Consider the following 21,520-nt stretch of genomic DNA (forward strand, 5'->3'; position numbering starts at 1 on the left):
TTTGCATCCATGCCATGAGGTCTGTTCTCCTGGAATACCGTCTCCTCTGACTGTGTGGATTCTTTCCAGTCTTGTATGACTTGTATGATATAAAAATGTACGACTTGTTTTATTTTCTTTTATGAATATTTCATCTTCAAGCAAGTACAATGAGATTATTTTCCTTCATAATATTGCAATGTTATTTTCATCAAATAACTATGAAATAATTATGATTTATTGACTTTATTCTTGTCAAATCCCTGTGGCGCGTCGGACGCGGCTCCAGTAAGGAGGCCGGCCTGGAAAAGCAGCCTGGGTGGGTCGGAGGCTCGGCCATCTGCTGGCCGTGTTTTCAGCGTGGGACACCTGAGAGTCTTAATTACTCCCAACGTTGCTGCTCCCTCCAGAACCCAGGAGATGACCTTTCCTTCCCGCTTCCTCAGCGCCATTAATCATCTGTAATCAACGGCGTCAGAGTCCAGGGGGGCGGGGGCCACGCGGTGCCGGCTGGAAATCCTGAGTCTTTATTAAGGGCCTTCGATGGCGTTGGTTTGAAAGCGTTTTTATTGATGAGATGAACGCCGGAACTTTCTTCTTGGCTGTTCTCAGTCCAGCTCGCATCCAAGTGATCATCTTTGGCTCTTCCTTTGAGTCTTCCTCCGGCTCTTCCTTTGGCTCTTCTTTGGCTCTTCTTTGGCTCTTCTTTGGCTCTTCCTTTGGCTCTTCCTTTGGCTCTTCTTTGGCTATTCCTTTGGCTCTTCCTTTGAGTCTTCCTCCGGCTCTTCCTCCGGCTCTTCCTTTGGCTCTTCCTTTGGCTCTTCTTTGGCTCTTCTTTGGCTCTTCTTTGGCTATTCCTTTGGCTCTTCTTTGGCTCTTCTTTGGCTCTTCTTTGGCTATTCCTTTGGCTCTTCCTTTGGCTATTCCTTTGGCTCTTCCTTTGGCTCTTCCTTTGGCTCTTCCTTTGGCTATTCCTTTGTCTCTTCCTTTGGCTCTTCCTTTGGCTTTTCTTTTGGCTCTTCTTTTGGCTCTTCTTTGGCTTTTCCTTTGGCTCTTCCTTTGGCTTTTCTTTTGGCTCTTCTTTGGCTTTTCCTTTGGCTCTTCCTTTGGCTCTTCCTTTGGCTTTTCTTTTGGCTCTTCTTTGGCTTTTCCTTTTGCTATTCCTTTGGCTCTTCTTTGGCTTGTCTTTGGCTTTTCTTTGGCTCTTTTTTGGCTCTTCTTTGGCTTCATATCCCATCAATGAGTGATTGCAATCCAGTGGGCAGTGAAGGCCACGGTGTGGCGTCCATGGGGGGGCAGAAAAGCAGGGCTTGTAGGCTGCCGGGGCCCGCCGATGCAGATTGAAAGGTGAGTTTAGCAGGTAACCGGTGTGCAAGCCCCGCCCCCCGGGCCAACTGAAGGCATCATCATCTGTCAGTCAAGGACGCCACTCGGGGCGCGGACTTAGATTTAGCACGGGACGGATGGGAAGTCAGGATGTTTGGAATTCTTCACGACACAAAAGTTTGTTGCCGCATGTTTTGCATCATCTTGCATCACTTTCACGCAAAAAGGACAAAACGCCACTTCAAAGTTCTATAATAGTTTTATGACTGCCCACAAATTGCCATCATCAATTTTTCATCCTTTTTAATTTAGGGCCATAAATCAAACGGCGCTCTGGGCTCCTCGGGGCCGTAAATGGGATTGCTCCATACTTTTGGCATCTGGCTTTTGGATGGCTGTCTGGGAGAAACACATGGAGGGAAGCTAGCGCATTCGTTTAGCCGCCATAAATTATGCACTTACTTTCAGAATGTCAAGCCGTAAATAAAGCGGCTGCTGTGGGAACCGCGTGGCATCACTCGGTGGAAGTATGGAGCGGGCAGGCCGTGATGGATTATGGGTCCATCAACAAACAATGTCATCTATTTAAGTTTGCCCCCCCTGGGGCAGGCCCTACTCTTAACTTGGCTCTCTTTACATTTGTGCTGCGACAGCGCTGCACTCACGCCGCCTGCTATCCGACATCACACGCCATCTGATCCACGTCCTTCCTGTTTGCTCTTCTTATCTGCAGAGACGCGTGTTGGGACTGGCCCGTATTTAGTTGGATGTTTATACACCAGATATCAGGATAGGACACCCGACGGCCTTCATGCCGGGAAGTCCGATGAGATTCCTTCGGATCATACTGGCATCGGTTTTTCTGCCGCTGGCCGTGCGAGGATGACGTGGTATTCCACACAGCAACAAGCTCGCTGCCTCAGGACGTCCTCGGCGTGGAACTACGTTCATTGTTTGAGGGACAGTTAGGGCAACATTGGGAAAATCCTACATAAACCAGAACAAAGCTTGGTTAGAGTCCATTTTGGTTTGAGTCGGACATTCTGGAACGGATGAAGTTTTTGCACGTTTATGTTATGTATTGATCACGACCCGCCATAAACACGAACTCCTTGGTTGCTGTCGCTGCCTAAGAGGTGGTGACAGTTGGCATACCTTTTGACAACGCAGTGGAAAATATTCCATTCCTAACACGTGAGTATTGTTGCTGTTGATAGGCGGCGGATGCGTCATAGTAGCTGACTATTGGTGGTGATTTCAGACAAAATATTATTACATTGAGAAAAAATTAAATAAGGATGCTATATAAACATGGTGCTTCCGGTATCGGTATCGGTATCGGTATCGGTGATGAAGTGCTGGCCAAAGCAGATATGGGTAAGAAGGCCAACGAAGAAACAGGAAGGCGAGGAGGAAGCAGCAAAGCAAATCATGCTGAATGAAAGTCTCGTAGATTAGCCTGGTATTGTCATGCTCGACAATGTCGTGGTTTTAATGTCTGATGCCGTCTTTGCCGGGCTAAAAGCAAAGCAAGCAACAGACACACGGAAGCGTGTCTCTTCCGAGTCATTCCTGGTCGTGGACGAGCTTTCTGCTGCAGCTGCTCAATAAATAAGCTTGTTGACGTACGTGTTTGCACTGCGTGTTTGTGTTTGGTTGGCGTGATCGTGTTCTCCGCCAACGCGGGCGTTGAGAATTCACCACACAACCCCGCCTGTCAGTTGTCGGATTGAGTCAGTGGCCATCATGCATGCCTCCTGCACCTCCACGGTAGAGGCCAGTTCTTCATCATCATCACCACTGGCACCTCTGGCCAACGCAGCGGGCCCACCGACCACCATTTGGGCTTGTAGCATTGTGTAGCTTTAGCACTCAGGAGCTGCGTTTGCATGTGTGTCTTCAACAAGCCATCGTGTTGTGTGACGTGCGGATGGATGCTGGATCATCGATACTTGGATACTTCCCATTGGAGTCGTACAAAAAAGTAGACCACGTTGTGGGGAACCAGGCCTTCATGCTCCAGATGTGGACACCACACGCTGTGGAAGGGAGCCTGGCTCGGTCCTTCATGGCACGTTGTCTGCGGGCTGGTGTCGCATCCGCTGGCGTTCGATGCCTCCAAAGCTGACATGACTGTCTGTCCTGACTCAGGACTACTCCCTGTTTTCCGAGAGCTGACCCCATTCCACCCCTGCGGGGTAATACGCCCTGACACTCCACTGTAAATATCTCTCAGGGGTTCGTTACCTTGTCGTCTCGCCACCATAAATCCGTCCGCATCCCCCAAAGCGGTCGTACAGGTGCGAGCGTGGAGTCTGTCCACTTTCACAGACGCTCCTTTACGGAGGGGAACCTCCTGCAGGGGGGAGATTGTGCGGTTTTTGATGGGACGTGGACTTGTTGACATCTTGGAATAGTTCATCATGGAGACTTTACGGCCGCTACGCCAGGCGCTTTATTGTTGCGGCCGCTGCAGGACTACAGTATGTCCACGTCGGCTAACGCCTCGCTGCCCTTGCCACAAAGTCAACATTCCGCAGGGCTGAAGTCGGCGTCCCCGTCCCTCCCTGATTTAAGACGCCACTTACCCGGTCCTGGCGTGGCTCTCAGTCCTTGTCTTCTCTGGAGTGCTGTCACTCTTCCGTGTCATTTGCAGTGGAGGGGAAACCAAACGCCAACTCAAACTGTGAATAATCAGCCATTGTTGGCTTCTCCGGCCACAGACGTGTAATTACCCTCTCCTGCTGGACGCCATCTTCCTGGCGTGTGGGTGACCTTTCATGTCTTTGGCGCTTTACCTTTTATGTCTTCTGCTAGCGTGGAGCCACAGGAAATGAAAAGGCTCCTCAGATGCTGCCATTGTTTCACTTCATGCTGCTCCAGACCGATGATACTGATAAGATACTGATAAGATACTGATAAGATACTGATAAGATACTGATATGATACTGATGATGATACTGATATGATACTGATAAGATACTGATATGATACTGATGATACTGATAAGATATCGTTGATACTGATGATACTGATAAGATATTGTTGATACTGATGATGATACTGATAAGATATTGATGATACTGATGATGATACTGATAAGATACTGATAAGATACTGATAAGATACTGATAAGATACTGATAAGATACTGATATGATACTGATATGATACTGATATGATACTGATATGATACTGATGATGATACTGATATGATACTGATATGATACTGATATGATACTGATAAGATACTGATATGATACTGATGATACTGATGATACTGATAAGATGTCGTTGATACTGATGATACTGATAAGATATTGTTGATACTGATGATACTGATAAGATATTGATGATACTGATAAAATATTGATGACACTGATGATGATACTGATAAGATATTGAGGATACTGATGATGATACTGATAAGATATTGATGATACTGATGATGATACTGATGATGATACTGATGATGATACTGATGATGATACTGATAAGATATTGATGACACTGATGATGATACTGATAAGATATTGAGGATACTGATGATGATACTGATAAGATATTGATGATACTGATGATGATACTGATGATGATACTGATGATGATGCTGATGATGATACTGATGATGATACTGATAAGATATTGATGATACTGATGATGATACTGATGATGATACTGATAAGATACTGATGATACTCTGACTGATGATACTTTAACTCTTTTAGATCTGCACACCTGGAGGGAAGATTTCACCAAGTGTACCTGTTGATTAGTACTGACAAAGTATCAGGACATTGCTACTAGTACTAGTACCGTCTACTACTACATGAGTATTATCAGGAATACCATGACATTACTACTAGTACATGAGTACTCTCAGGAATATCATGACAGCACTACTAGTACACGAGTACTATCTACTAGTACATGAGTACTATCAGGAATACCTTGACATTACTACTAGTACACGAGTACTATCTACTACTACGTGAGTACTATCAGGAATGTCATGACAGTACTACTAGTACACGAGTACCATCAGGAATATCATGACAGTACTACTAGTACACGAGTACTACCAGGAGAACCAGAGTATAGAGGGGGAGTAGCCACCTGCTGTGGCCCAGCAAGGTGCACTGTATTCGGGCACACGCTCCAAGCAGCTGGTGTGGCGCCATGGAGGTCTCTAACATTTTTTACAGTTCAAAAGTTTCAGGTGGCTGATAAGTTTTTTTTTCGTGTGCTCATTTTTTTTTCAGGATGTTTTCCCCAGAAAGTAAAACAAAAGTTTGTCTCTAAGTGACCTCTGGGGAAGTTAGGACAGGCCGTTAACATCACAGGCAGGAGAAAAAGGAGCGCCTGATTTGCTCACCCGCACGAGTAATCTGGCGTCAGTGAAGTGTTTAGTAAAAACGATGACTCATCGGAGCTATTTTTAATGTTATGGGATTTATCGGCATATTTATCGGCATGATGTCATAATTCCCTCTCATCAGCCTGATAATTATCACGCACCCTAGGTTAAATAATCTCCTAAATCCCCAGTTTAATTTTAGCTTTGTTTCCTCACACGACCACCCGGAGGAAGATGGATTACCAACGATATCCGACCCCAACAAATGGACGTGGCGACTATCTACGGGGATGACAGATAGCGCCGAGCTAGCAGAAGCCCGGCCGCGAGAACCTCCCGCTCCCGAGCCTCCTCTGCCACTGACTGACTTTTTTAGAGATTTATTCCATCAGTCAAGTAATTAGCATGATTTATGGGGCTGGGGGGGCGGGGACTGTTAGTGATACAACAAAGGGGTCGGGGTGCTTTCATCCCTCCAAGGAGATGCTATCAGGTGTTTTCTGCTGTGCTTGCAACGCAGTCAGCATGCAGCTGTAAATCTAGCCTTTCTGCATTGGGGACACACACGCACGCACACACACACACACACGCACACACACACACACACACGCACACTCACCTCCTTGTCCCTACAGGAGGTCACAAGTTCACAGCTTGGGCTTAACTGTTAAAACCCGAGGCTGAACTTCTGACCCAAGGTGACATGAGAGACCATCCCTTTAAGACCCCATGGCACCTGAATTTCCCATAAAGCGACATTCCTCCTTCATAAATCAAATGTTTAGAAATAGACAACACATTTACATCCTTCTCACTACGCCTTTTCACATATTAAAGCCCTCTGGACATAATGTAACATCCCTATAGTCCCCTTTAATCTCCTATTACCCAATGCAGTCGACATAGTAAGAGAAAATAGGCAGTACACGAAGACACTGATACTGAAAGTCTGTCTCAGCCGTGGCGTGTCCGTGACAGGCCATGTCCAGGTTTGACTGGCGGAGTAGCCAGCCTCCATGCTGTGTGAAAGGTCATCTAACATCATGTCACATGACTCAATACTACATGCAACTCTTTCTACGTCTTCTGACTATGACCAGGCCATAGTCGGCCATCATGGATGAACAAATTCTTTTTTGAAAAATGGCGATATAGCGAGGGATGACTATTTCAATGACAGTGTTTTATCTCCCCGTGAGAAAGCTTCAGGGCTCATTGTCAGTGTTCCCAGCGAGGCGTCTGGGTAGGAATATATGGAGATATTACCTGGAAGCGCTTGGCAAGCAAACACAAAACATTCATTTGCAATCATGTGTCTGTCAAGTCAAACGGAATCCTGCTTTAACAAGACTGCCACTTCTCCCGTGGATTTGTTGTCGCTCGCAGGCAAAAAACCCCAAATCCATACATGAACGCCCGACATCCGCCCTGTTTACACGCACCGGCGTTGTCTCTAAGCTCCATAAAAGACGCTTTTCTCCAGGCTGACTGTTTGCCTGTTAAACGCCCACAAGCAGATTTTATGATCTGATAAAAGATGGCACTTACTGTCGGCTAATTTACGAGCTGCCAAAGTTTGTGATTGTATTGTGATATGAACGCGGCAGACGCGTCGGGGGGGGGGGGGGGGGGGGGGGTGTTGCTGGGAAAACTGCTAGATGAAATCGTCTCACCAACCGGTGGCAATGTGCTTGCTGGAGTGGCGCTAGGCGCTACAACTTAGCCGTGCAAATATTAGCTCAGCCGAGCTACTGATGCAGCCCGTCTAATCAGCGCTGGCTGGGAAGTGACAGCACCTCCATGGAGACACTTGGACCGGTGTTTGCATTGCAAGTCCCGACCCCACGGACCTCCTGTTGAATCAGCACAAATCAAGCAGAACCAGCTGGACTGAAACAGTTTTTGGGACAGTATTTTTCATTTGTCAGCTTGGCTCCGTTTTTCCTTGGCGGCATGACGGGATGTTATTAGACTATCATTATCGATCATAGACTAGCACTATTAGTAGCAAGAGTCTTAAAAACACAACAGGTCATGTACGCCATCGGTAAGACAAGATGAAGGGTTGGACCAGGGTTGGTCCTGGCTGGTCCAGGGGTGTGAATGAGCATTAAAGCTGCTGACCGGTAGCGGGGGGGGGGGGGGGGTGACCATGACGACAGTATATTCAGTACAGTCCTTTGAAGGTTGACTTTGTCGAGTAAACACACACGAGCGTCATGTTCTCCCCGAGAAAGCAGGATCTTTGTCTCCGCACATCAAAGTGCGGTGCCCGATTCTTTAGGACCAGCCTCGGCTCCGCCCACCCCGGCGTCCTGAATGCAAGGAGACGTGAGGTGAGGGTGAATCCTTCCTTGTGTGTTTTGCATGCTTTGTTGTGTCTTCTTTGTGCTCGTGTTGCCCCTCCCCACCGCGTCCTTTTGTCCGCAAAGTGAACTCGGCGTGAACTTTGACCTTTTAGGCTCGGGTTCTCAGGCCTTTCTTGTCGCTTTGCATCTACGAGGGGCCGGCCCCTCACCTCTTGCCTCACCGTGACACTTGCCCCCCCCCCCCTTGTTTTAAAGTGGGAATATTATGAGAAGCAAGTAAAAACATCGAGTTGACGCAACACAAGAAGAACATTTCCAAAGAAGACAAAGAAGATCTTCTCCATGTCAGGGCAGGAAGCTACCACTTTTCCATCCACACAGGAGCGGAGGCTCTGACGTGTTTTCCATGCATCCACGGTTAGCTTACAGTGGGGGTTCCACACTCAAGAAGCGGCCTGCAGGGAAAAGCGAAGGTCATAGACGTGGAAGGTGAAATAATAACGAAATGACCCAACTAGCTTTTGGTTTTGACTGAAAGGAGCCACAGCAAGGAGGCTCCTCACCGATGAATGGAAACAAAAAGTTTTGTAGTTGCAGCTCTTAATTTGAAATGTTGTCGGTGGAAGAGGATTTCAAATCTTATTTCCGGTCCAATTCCCATGTGATGTCTCAGCAAGTCACTTGAATGAAATATGGAGCATTGTGTTCGCTCAGGAGCATCAAAACATGATCTATCCCTGGGAAACATTGAAATGTGTCTCCTGCAGCCAGTGTTGGTTGTGAAGATGATATCCCATAATAATCACAGCCCATTGCCTCCCGTGCGGCTGCTTGTGTTTAACAGTGTGTAATATGTGCAGGGGATGTCGGCGCGGCCATGCACATCTTATTTGTGTATGCACGCCTTAAAAAGACTCAATGATGCTTCATGATCAATAGCGCCGGGCCCTCTGCCCGCAAACACGGGATGAAATATCCGCCCGGCAACAAATTGATGTAATGAGCGAGTGTGCCTTGTTATCTCGCAGCTGCATCAGATTGGCAAACTTCTGAGGGAATGTCTGGGAAATATCAGCAGTCATTTATCACGTCCTGCTCATTAGCATACTGCCTACGGAGGCATGGCGCTAATCTAAATATGAACGCTTCTATTTGGAAACAACAGCGTGACCTTCACTTGAGTCAACAATTTAAGCAGGGAACACCACCGCTTATCCTACTTACATAACTGGATGGATGTGCTGATGGAAGCCTCTGCTCCTGGACCACGACACAGAAGGCTCAACGTGAACTTGAACGTGTCACGATATGCATCCCTGTTGTCTTCCTGTGCTACTAACTTTATGATACATACACCACAGCTCCTGGGGGGTTGCACGGTTGTGAACCATCCATCCAACCATCTATCCATACGTCCAACCATCTATCCATACGTCCATCCATCCATCCAACCATCTATCCATACATCCATCCATCCATGCATCCATCCACCCACATCCATCCAACCATCTATCCATACGTCCAACCATCTATCCATACGTCTATCCATACATCCATCCATCCATGCATCCATCCACCCATGCACTCATCCATTCATCCGTCCATCCATCATCCATCTGTCCATCCATTCATCCATGCACTCATCCATCCATGCACTCATCCATCCAACCAACCATCTATCCATACGTCCATCCGTCCATCCATCCATCCATCCAACCATCTATCCATACATCCATCCATGCATCCATCCATCCATCCGTCCATCCATCATCCATCTGTCCATCCATTCATCCATGCACTCATCCATCCATGCACTCATCCATCCAACCAACCATCTATCCATCCATCCGTCCATCCACCCACCCATGCACTCATCCAACCGTCCAACCATCCATCCATCCAACCATCCATCCATCCATCCATCCATCCATCCGTCCAACCATGCATCCATCCATCCATCCAACCAACCGTCCAACCACCCGTCCAACCACCCGTCCAACCACCCTTCCAACCAACATCCATCCTTCCATCCATCCATCCTTCCATCCATCCGTCCATCCATCCATCCATCCATCCATCCATCCACCCATTCCCCCAACCCACCCATCCATCCATCCATCCATCCATCCATCTTCTATACCATGTATCCTCCTTCCGTCCACAAAGAGATTAAATCCAAACAGTCCCTTTTCAATAAAAGACAAGTTTGAGGTGAAAATTGTCCACAATTTGGGTGAGTCCTTGTCATGGGGGGCTGGGGGTGGGGGGTGGTGATGGTGGGTCCCGAAGCCGAAGCCACGGAGAAGCACCGCAATGGAACGTCTGACGCCACGCTGGTGCGCGTTTATGATCCGTCCTGATAGCTGCCTCAGTGGTTGCGGGCGCGGTATTAATTAGGGGGTGACTGCATACTCCATTTTTCCTTGTCACATTGAGCTCAGTCCCAGGTGACAGCGGGGAGGAAAGGTGGTGCAGTCCAGCAGATGAAGCGCACCCACCCTTGCATCCAGCAAAGCGCAATAATGACTTCCCCCCCCCCCCCCCCCCCTTTAGCCACCGTGATATACAACTTGCAATTAAGCATGGCTTGGTGATCCAGTGATTAATGCCTCCTGTGTGAAGGGGGGACCGAGTGTGAGACTAGTGGACTGGCTGAGTCCCCCCCCCCCCATGTTTATATTCCCATCATGGCCGCACCTCTCCCTTGCTGCTCACACGCTTATTCTTTTCCTCCCTCTTAACCGCTCGCCATTACGGGAAGATGGAGAGGACTATTTGCAATTCACTAACCTTTATGACAGTGCACTCTTTAATCAGAGGCCCATATTTTCTTTGCTGCCGGTGCAACGCTCAGTGGAAGCCGTGAAGGCCCATGAAAGAGCCGGCTGAGGGAAAAGCGCCTTATCTGATTTACAATGCTCCGCCACACTTTCATTTTCTTGTTGTTGAAGGCTTTTAATTTTTACGGCGGGACAGCACTAAGTAAATTGTGCCTTGTTTAAGAGGACGGGGTTGTGTTTAAGAGGGTGCTGGAGGGAGGTGTCCAGGTTTCAGACAATTACCGAATCGTTAGAATGGAATATATACCGCGTCCGTGCGGCCATTCGTTGGGATGCCAGTTGCAGTAGCGAAAGGAAGGGAAAAAACATTTGGATCTACTTTCCATCGCAGGAATCCCTCATTCTTGGTGGTTCCAGACCTGACCGTGGTCGGGACTTTCCACACAGTGGGATTTATGAATGGAATATGTTCATTGGAGAAAACCTTCTAACCTTCAGTTTTTAACATTAGAGCCCTCTAGACATCAAATAACACCCCTATAGTCACCTTTACACTCATATTACTCCTATTAATAGACATTATAATATCAGAAAGTATGACATATAAAATATAGAAAACGTGTTTTCCACCTTTCAAATACATTTTTAAACATTAGAGCCCTGTAGGCATGAACTAACACCCCTATAGTCACCTTTACACTCCTATTACTTGATATAGTAGACATAATAATATCAGAAAGTATGGCATATAAGACATGGAAAATATGTTTACCACCGTCCAAATACAGTTTTAAACATTAGAGCCCTGTAGGCATGAACTAACACCCCTATAGTCATCTTTACACTCCTATTGCTTGATATGATAGACATGATAAGATAACGTAAGACATGGAAGACCTGTTTACTACCTTCCAAATACTTGTAACTTTCTATGGAACTTTCTAGAAGGTAACCTTGAATGTTCATCTGTCCCTTTCGTTCATCATTTATATCCATCTGCAAATGTTTACTGCCTGTAAAAGGATGACGTCCAACTATAAAAACATGTTTGTCTTTCTGGAACACGGTGAGTTGGATTTCCATCAGTGCCGTGTCGGCTGGAGTCTTCCGGAAGGAACGAGTGAGGCGAAGCGAGGTTCCACTGGCGTCGGGACTCAACCAGCAGCGCCTCTGCTGGCCAAAGCCAAGTACTGCATCTCCATTCATCATCACGCCATTCCACAGTATGAATGGATGACGCCCACTGGTGTGATGAGTTGTAGTGTGATGAATGCGACCCGAGGGGGGGGTGCCGTGCGAGGAGGGTGTCGCCCAAGTGGTCCATTTAGTTTGTGTTCATTTTCCCAGTCCTGTCCTGCTCTTCTTCTTCCGTAATGAAGGCTCTACGCTCGCTGTGTCCTCCAGAGTCCGATTGAGCTGAATGAGCGACACTCATGCTGCAGAGCACAAGGGCAACCCCCCCACTCCCACCCCCACCCCCACCCCCACCCCACCACTAGCACTTCCTCTTAGCTGGATCATTTCCCTTCACACTCAGACAGCCTTTGTAGTGGCAGCATCATTCTCCTTCCTCCTCCTCCTCCTCCTCCTCAGCCCATCTCCCATCTCATTCACTCCCAACTTCCATAAGCTCACTAAAGCATGGCCTTCAATTCCCTTGTTCTACTCTTTTCACTTAAGAGCAGGAGTGATGAGCAAAAGGTTTCTGGCTCAATCCTTGAGCAAAGGCCCGGCGTGACAGGGATTATTATTTATTTGTCATCTTGGACGTAATAAGCTGTAGGTACAGACTGGAGAGCCGTGATTTATTGCTCTGTCGAGCGCCAGTAGCGGTCCGGCCGCTGGGGCGTGCAGGATGAATACCGACCTGTCACTCCCGTCCATCCGTCTCCTCGCGTCCGCCGCCCTCGCAACGCCGCCCCATTTCATGCCAGAATACATAAACAATCTTTCATTACTCACATGGATGTTTTTTTTCTTTCTAATATTTGCTCTTCACAGGACACAAGTTGGAATGTATTCATGGAAGCGGCTCTCTCCTACCCCCCCACCCCCACCCCCCTTAGCTTCCTTTCCCTCCTCCCGCTCCGACACCTTTTCCTGTACGGATTTATTGCAAACATCACCTAGCAAGAATGCTACCTTTTACTTCATCTTTGATATTGAACACAACAATTAGATCCATTCTTATTCTTGTCATACATATACTAAATATACAATAATATATAATACATATATATAATATACATATACATATATATACTGCAATCTGTCCTGATGGAACCTTGACTTTACGTTAAATCAAGCAGTACTGTTCGTTGTCATGAATACCCGAGAGGAGGAAGGGGGCGGCTCTAACGTGTGCAACCAGGACAGGCCCCGCCCACCTCTTGCAGTCCTACCGCAGCCTGGGAAGTCGGTAAGCAGGCCTCATTTATTAGGGACCGTTATCTTGAACGGGCGCTCCAAAGGCAGCACCCTCACAGGATGATTAAGAGCTTTTCATTTTGGAGGACTAGGAATAAACCTGCCGTCCTCAGGGACAGCAAATCACAGCCACAAATAGTGTGTGTGTGTGTGTGTGTGTGTGTGTGTGCGTGCGCGTGCACGTGTGCGTGAGTGTGACATTGTTACCAGCGTGGTGACTTTTAGCTCAGAGGACGTGCCGTATAGGTGGTGATGCCTCACACGGGCAATGAGCTGAGAATACTCATTTGCGATCCTGAATAAGGCGCTGACAGCCGCCATTTATTTCCGGATCATTGTGCGGCGTCCAGACGTCGTCTTGGTGTCTAATTAGTGTCGGCGGATTGGAAAGTGCATCAAGAGTGAGGCCGGCTTTGTCTACAAAGTATCCCAACTACAATCAGGCCTCAACTCTTTCACTTCCCGCCTTGTTTGTTGCTTGGAACGCCCCGACCTTTCGTCTTCTCGCTCTTCACGTAAGGCAATATCACGAGCCATGTTTGTCTCGACACACGTGAGCACCCGTTGCACTCGAGCACCCACACTGCATATTGGATCCTCTACTGTTTGTATAATGTATTGCAATATTTGAGGTATTTTAGACACATATAGTATCTCAAACAAACAAAGATGGTCAAATGGTGAGATGGTGTAACATTAGAAAGGTGTTTACTCTGATAGTAGAATGATTCAAGCCAAGGTCACGGGATCCTGCGGAGGGTCCACGTCCAAAAGAGAGGTTGCACGCAAAGGTTCTTGTCATGTCAAAGGAACTCTATGTGAGCTTGTAAAACAAACATCGGTACTTGGTTCGTCTCCGTCTTTGTCCGTGTAGCCATCGGGTGTCGTTTGGACATTTTCATGGGCTCCAGTTTTGACAGACAAATATGTCAGTAGTGCAGCCAACGCGTGTTGGGATGTTTCGTACGTCCTCCGTGTGTCGACATCTTCCTCCTTCAAGGTCACCACAACAACGTTCTCTGCCAACAAAGCCGTCTGGGGACGGCCTAAACTCGATAGGGAAGCTGAGCGTTTTACGAGGAGCTGTCATCGTGATGTGCTTAGTTTTCTTTAGATGCTAGCATGTGATGGTAACTTCTAACGGTTAGACGTCCTCCATGAACTCGTCTCCGTGGGTGTTTGGGCATGTGAGTCTGCCCTTCATGTTTGTGTCCCTCGCAGGAGGAGGAGATCACACCTCCCATCGTGTTTATGTGTTGTAACGTCCATTTTAGCGTGAATAGTTAGCATTTTTAGAAGGTTGTATGAATCCTTGTTGATTGAGTTATTATTCCCAAAGACCGTGTCTGGTCTCTTATCTATTTTGGGTCTGAAAGCTTGTATGATTATTTGCAGTGACCAAGGACACGAGTGTGTAGATAGTGTCATCCTATGTGGCGCTTAATGCACCTTGTAGATGATTGTCTCCTATTTGCCAGCTACTTTTGCTTTGTTTTAGTCTTTTGTCCTGGTCTCCGCCGCTAGATTGGATGTTCAGGTCAATAAGGTTCACGTCTTTGCTGCTAGCAAGGCTACAAACCACCTCTGACACGCAGCTGATCAAGCCTTAATTGAGTAGACATTTTCTCCCTGTGATTTCTATCGATGTGCGGCCGAAGGGGAAAAAACAAAGCGAGTCTCTGGCGTGTTGGACTGCAGGGGGTGAGTGCACACCTCTTCCTTTAAAGATCTCTGCTTTTCTGTCCTCCTCGCTGCTCGTCCAGGTGCCCGTCGTTGGCTGTCTGAGCTGAGCTGAGCTGAGCTGAGCTGAGCTGAGCTGAGCTGAGCTGAGGTGAGCGCTCGGCTCCAGCGTTAGTGTTTTCTGCTTGGCGGTGCAATAGAGGCCGACATGCATCAGGGCGTCTTGTCAGTGGAGCAGCAGCGATGCAGATGGGAGGTGAAAAGCTCCAAGGTCCTCCCGGTTTTTCCCCTCCTCGTTTATTGCGTCTCGTTCCCGGGGATGGATGTGACAAAGTGCGGGGATTGATGGATGGACAGAGGCGCACACTGGATGAGAGGATGGATGAGGGTGCAGGGGGAAGTTTAACAAGGCAAACAAAGAGAGACGGAGAGGAACGACCCGCGTCACGGCCCCCCCTGACATTTAGCCTTCCACTCGCCGAGCAGTGCTACCTGTTCATGCTGACAGACACAAAACACATCGTACCGTCCAATGAAAATCCATCTCATAATTATCGTGGAGGCCTAATTTTTTGTTCTGATTATGCTGATTATGTTCCCATCAACCTCGCCTTGGAGGAGGTTGTACCAACAGTTCAAGGGTCCTGACACGATTCATCACATTGGCTTAAATTTGTTATCTGTTCTTCCATTTTTAAAAGCAAACAGCACACTTACAAAAATGGCGCCAGCAGTGACGCGCTAGCTCTTGTTGTTCGGTCTCGTTTCCAGAAGTGACATCATGGGGGTGACATCTGTCTGCTAAAGTGGAGTAAACCATCTCCAGGTAGATGGGTCACTCGGTTCAGGATGTTTTTCATCCAAACTGTTGTGTTGCTGCTGGATGTTCATCGTGTCCCGGTCATACTGGAAGTTTGTTTTCTGTTCCAAAACAGGAAGCTTTAAGACAATAATGGACAAAGGAAGTGCAGAGAAGGAGAGACACCTGGACGCACACCTCGAGTTCTGTTCTTCGCAGTGATGATTTCACCGATTCTTTAAGTACTGCTTGAAAGTACATGATTAATACACGGTGGAATAGTACTGGTTGGTACACAGGAAAAAAATAAGACAAGACATCAAAGTGGTGACAGAACATTGTAAGTCATGTCTTGTTTACATATCGTATTCTAAACGCTATTCCATGCTGCAAAGCATCATATGTCTTATATAAACATCTTCTCACAGTCATTTCCACTTACCATGCTGTGTTTGGACGGCGGCTAAGCTTCATCTCCATAAGTCCTATGGCTGAGGTCCGGGTTCTCCAAATATTTCTCCCTTCATTACTCCTGGAAAACTATGGACACATCACTCAAATGTCCGCCATAATCCCCGTAAACATCCTCTATCTGGTACTCCGCCATGTTTGTTTAGCTGAGTGATAGTACTCATGGTTAGCGCCATCCACTGTAAACGTCGTTATTGCCAATTTACCATTCGCTTTTTCAAAAATGGAAGAATGTAGGACATACGGTATTTCCAAAGCTATATGTTTAAGTCACATCAGGGACTAGCTAGCAATTTAACTAGCAACCATGCACTCCAAGCGACCTTGTGTAACATAACGAAGTAACGTGTGGCTAACAATACTTTCTATTGACCTACAATTCATTCAATGAAATAAAAACACAGCCTGATTCCACCACATTACTTCTGCTTTGCACCGAATCCTGCTAAGTTCTCGTGAGAAGGTTCTCTCTCATTACACGCCGTACCTGCACCGCATTACATGTCAGTAGAGGTGGGGGCGGGGCGGGGGGGGGGGGGGGGGGGGGGCGTGCTGAGATTAAGACTAATGCCGGTGGCCCTGGGAACTGCGATTACAATCACGCTCATTACTCAGGGCCTTGGTGACTGAAGCAATTTAAAGTCCCCCATCTTTACAGTACACGAGGCAGGGCAAGCCCCCGCTGTCAGGGGAAAGTGGGGGGGCGCACCATACGCGCACACATACATCAACATGGACCGGTACAACCGCAGCGCTCCCTCTTCCTGTCCAGCAAGGACACCCGAAGGCCCTCGGCGTGACTTCATCGACTGGCTGCTCCACAAACGCTTTCTTGGACGCAACGTGCAAACATCTTAGAAGCTCAGAGTCCCGCCTCCGAGGGGTCAATACCCGCCAATCACATCTGATTGAGATTGACTGAGAGCGTGAACTGTGTGTGACTTATTGACAGTACCTGAGCTTGGTCGTCAATGAAGGGTTGGCTAGCATAGCATAGCATAGCATAGCATAGCATAGCATAGCATAGCATAGCATAGCATAGCATAGCATAGCATAGCATAGCACAGCATGGCATGGCATGTGTCATTTTAATATGATTAGACAAAAGTACTAGTAAAGTATACATGTCGCAGTACATTCGTGACTTTCCAGCTGCCGGGTGTCCTTCTTGTCCAGCGGAATGTCACTCAGGGTCAACTGGAGGGTGGCTGTCACTCAATAATGAATGATGAAGCCATCAATTAGCAGCTGTTCCCATGGCAACTCCATCTCTCTCGCTGCCCGTCAGGTTGGACCACATCTACTCTGACAGTGTTTACAATCTTGGATGAGGCGGAGGAGAGGATCCTAGCGGGCCCAAACCCCTTCACATCTTTCAGTGAAAATGGACCCCCCCCCCAAAAAAAAACGTATATATAATACATGTATATACATACATATATATATTTTTTATTGGTATATGTATGTATATATGTATAGATTATTTATATATCAATATTTTGCTAAATTTAAATGATTATTTTTTCTATTCCTAATTTTAGTCCTTGCATACATTCTTAGTAGAGTTTAAAAATATATAATCATTTGATGGCTAAAAATGGTAACATATCATCAAAATACTATACATCGTGGAAGTGGTATGATGGTATCTCCATCAGTATTGTGGAAGTGGTACAATGGTACCTCCATCGGCATGGTGGAAGTGGTACGACGGTATCGCCATCGGCATCGTGGAAGTGGTATGAGGGTATCGCCATCGGCATGGTGGAAGTGGTATGAGGGTATCGCCATCGGCATCGTGGAAGTGGTACAATGGTATCTCCATCGGCATGGTGGAAGTGGTATGACGGTATCGCCATCGGCATCGTGGAAGTGGTATGAGGGTATCGCCATCGCCATTGCGGCTCACAGCAGCGTAAAGAAAGCGTCGTCGTCGCCAGCGCCCGGAGCCGCCATGTTTGCCGTCTGCAGGGGGGGGGGGGGGCGAGCGGGGGCGGCGCCTGTGCGCGTGTAATGGAGAATGGCATTGACTGATTGATATTGTAATTGCGGCAGTGAAGTAATGTTTTACAGCATGCCTAAAGACACTTCTCCGAGGCCCTCCCCGCCGAGCACCTTTTCTTCTTTATGGATCTGCCAAGTGCTGAGGACTGCTTAAATGCTGTCAATCATTGATTTTCCCGTCCTGACAGCAGAGTGATAGCCGGCGTGATTGAAGGAGTCTGGCTTTTGTCTTTTGTCTCCTCTGCTGCAAACATCCGAGTGAGAAATCCTCACAGCCTATTTTAGCGCTGCCGCTATCTCTCTCCCTTTTTTGTGGAACAAATGGGCATCAACAGGCCATGAAGTAATCAATGCTGATGATCCATCTTGGAGCCTGTCGATATGTTAATGAGCACGCCTCATGGTTATTGCCGGCAGGTCATAAATCACCGCCTCTTAGCAGAATGCACAGCAGCTGCTGCAGGAATAAAACACTGTCTTTTAACGATTCATGTCCAAACATTCTGCTGGCCTGCCTGCGCCTTGATTGTTTTCACATGCCAAATAAGGCGGGGGGGCTGGGGGTGGGGGGTGGATTGTAAATCAATAAAACAATAAGACAAAGCGTTTTAATAAAGGGAGAGGTGGAGAGTAAATCATTCCCGGGTAAAGAACAATTGGATGGCGACTTTGTCAGGTTAGAAATGTGAGAGGGGTTCGTGTTTATGGTTTGAAAACAAACGACCGCGTTCGCTGGGAACCGACGTCGTCTCAGACGCCGAGTGTCACTCACGTCATGTCAACCAACTCCCATAATCCACTGAGGCAGTCGTGAAGCTTGCTGCAGCTCATTGTCCGTCCCGGTGCCGCGGTTTCAGGCAGAAAAATGGCAGACACGATGGTACACTATGTAGTACTCTATACTGGTCACTAGGTGTCGCTAGTGTTACCACAGGAAGTTCTGTACAGAACAGGAAGTACTCTCCCAATGCTGACACATGCAAGTGTATACTATGTCTTATTTATTTCCTATATATGTCTTATTTTCTTTAGGCAATATAACTTACTATAGGGATGCTAGTTCAAGCCTAGGGGGCTCTAGAAGGTCATGTAGAAGGTCGTAAGGGGTTTCCTATGAAAATATTTCTTTTCAAAATAAGACGCTGAGTGACTTTTGTGCATTTCCTGTTGACAAACAACATATTGAATCCAAGTTGATGAATCCTGCCGTGGATCTTTTAAAGCCACGTAGTCCCATAAACCAAACCCCTCCCACACTGGAATATTCTACAGAGAAAGCATGGCGTTGTTTGCTTACCTTGCTACGCCACATGCGTACTCTCCGACCCTCCCTTTGCTTCCCACACCAAACACCACCTCCGATTCCAATCATTCACAGGAACCCGGATTAACTCGAGACTTAGACAGCCTGAATTCCTGCAGCCTCGCCGGGCCTGAATCACGCTGGCGACGAAGCAGCGCTGCACATTAGCCTCGGTGCTAAGTAGCATCGTGATGAATCTGCCGCTCCAGGCGGACGTAGCAGCAGTTGTTTAAATTCTCCAAAATAAACAGAGAATATTTAACAGAGACGAGTCTGGGAAATGGCAGACTTTGACGTGTGGAAGTGGTCTTCCAAAATAGTTACTCAGACGAGGAACGTTAGCTCCAAGCCAAGCAAAGCAAATCATCTTCTGTCGACCACTTCAGTCATGGAGACTTCTTTTCATGGAGACTTCCATCCGGCAATGTCCGCTCTGTCCATCTTCTGGCTGGGAACCACACAAGGAAGTGAAGATGCATTTTTTAAAAGTCGATGATGACAACGTTTGTTCATCCCGAGAAGAGCTCCAGCAGACGCTCTTTTCTGTAATTTCAATCTTTAGCGAAACCATCGTCTGGAAGATGTGACAAAGCTCAGTTCTGTTCGATGACCCAACCCATTGTGGGGACAAGGAAGACGTCTCCAACGCATTTTATTTACGTCTATTATTATGCTATCATGCTACTCTCGAGTCCCGCCCACGCAGGGGCGGCGCCCTTTCCCTGTGTGGATCAGTGGTGTGTGGCTATGTGTCTGCATCGTGTCCGTTCCCACGTGTGCACGCTGCGGCAGGCTCGATCAGGTTGCCATGTGACCATGTGACCTGTCTTCAAGTGACATCACTTCCTGTGTTTCATTCTACACTTCTCGTTTACTTCTAGTCAACGTGAAGCATTACAATCCTGCAAGTTGACAGCATACTTGCCTTTCCTCAAAACTAACTGGTTAGCATGCTAGCTTGCTATTTGCTAGCTCTCGTCACTGTATTGGTTTGTCAATTAGCTAGCTAACAGTTAGTTGTAAAAAGGTGAACTATTTGAAGCTGTAAGATATTCATGACGCCACGTGCTTGTGGGAATAACTTGATGGGAAGAATGAGGAAGGAGTGAAGAAGGATTTCACACCCTCGCCACGAATACGCCATCGGCCCAACGTCGGCGCCACTCCATTCATTTTAGCTTAGCTGCTAGCATTGGGAATTAGTTGTTGGGGCCGCATAATAAATGCTAATTAGGCTCCATAACATAACTCCAACCTTCCTGGAGACGCATGAACAATATCACACGTGCTCTAGCAAACATCTCACCTGATAATTAGCCATCAGCGAAGACGGAATCGGGCGCAGCAGCGCCTCTCTTTGTGTGGTAACGGCTGCTTTGTTCTCGGGTGGCTTCTAGGAAGTACGTGTGGTCCAACCGTCTGGCTGATGCGATGGCGTCGTTTATGTTTGCAGGCTGCATCAGAGTCATGGCATCCTTCTTTGGCGGCAGCGTCTGGCCCGGTCTTCACCTGTCAATCATTAGCCCCACCTTATTAGGTGGTGTTGAAATGCATCGTAAAACCCCCGCGGCTGATTCGTGCCGGTGAAGTTTGATTTACGGTCTTATTGACCGACGCCGTCATGAGGCGGAGACATTGGAGCTCCAGACCACCAATGGCGGTGAGAAACAACGAGCACTTTGTTTCACTGCCAGTAACGGGAAATATGGATTTATTATCATATCCATATCAGAAACATATCTATAGCTATATTTATATCAGAAACATAACCATATCTACGTCTACGTATATCCATAAGATATGCCTTTATTCGTCCCTCAGTGTGGAAATTTGCAAATACAAGGGCTCGTCCGGGATTTGAACCCGGGACCTCTCGCACCCTAAGCGAGAATCATACCCCTAGACCAACGAGCCATATATCCATATCAGAAACATATCTATATCTATATCTATATACCTAAATATCTCTATATCAACTTATCTATTTCCATAGCTATAGCCATATACGTATCAGAAACATATCTATATCTATATATCTATTTCTACGTACATCTATATCCATATCTATATATCTATATATCTATAT

At 47.2% G+C, this 21,520-nt stretch overlaps 1 protein-coding gene and 1 non-coding gene across 2 annotated transcripts in view; one reads left to right on the top strand and one right to left on the bottom strand.

Moving 5' to 3' along the window:
- lrmda (leucine rich melanocyte differentiation associated) overlaps positions 1–21,520 on the top strand; it is a 196,367-nt gene that overhangs the window by 38,806 nt on the left and 136,041 nt on the right. The window lies entirely within an intron of this gene.
- trnap-agg (transfer RNA proline (anticodon AGG)) lies at positions 21,277–21,348 on the bottom strand. Its single transcript has one exon. It is a non-coding gene; the product is annotated as a tRNA-Pro (tRNA).

Source organism: Doryrhamphus excisus, linkage group LG20, assembly GCF_037039965.1.
Source record: "Doryrhamphus excisus strain RoL-2023G ecotype Guam linkage group LG20, RoL_Dexc_Guam_v1.1, whole genome shotgun sequence".
In the NCBI taxonomy this organism is placed as follows: Eukaryota; Metazoa; Chordata; class Actinopteri; order Syngnathiformes; family Syngnathidae; genus Doryrhamphus; species Doryrhamphus excisus.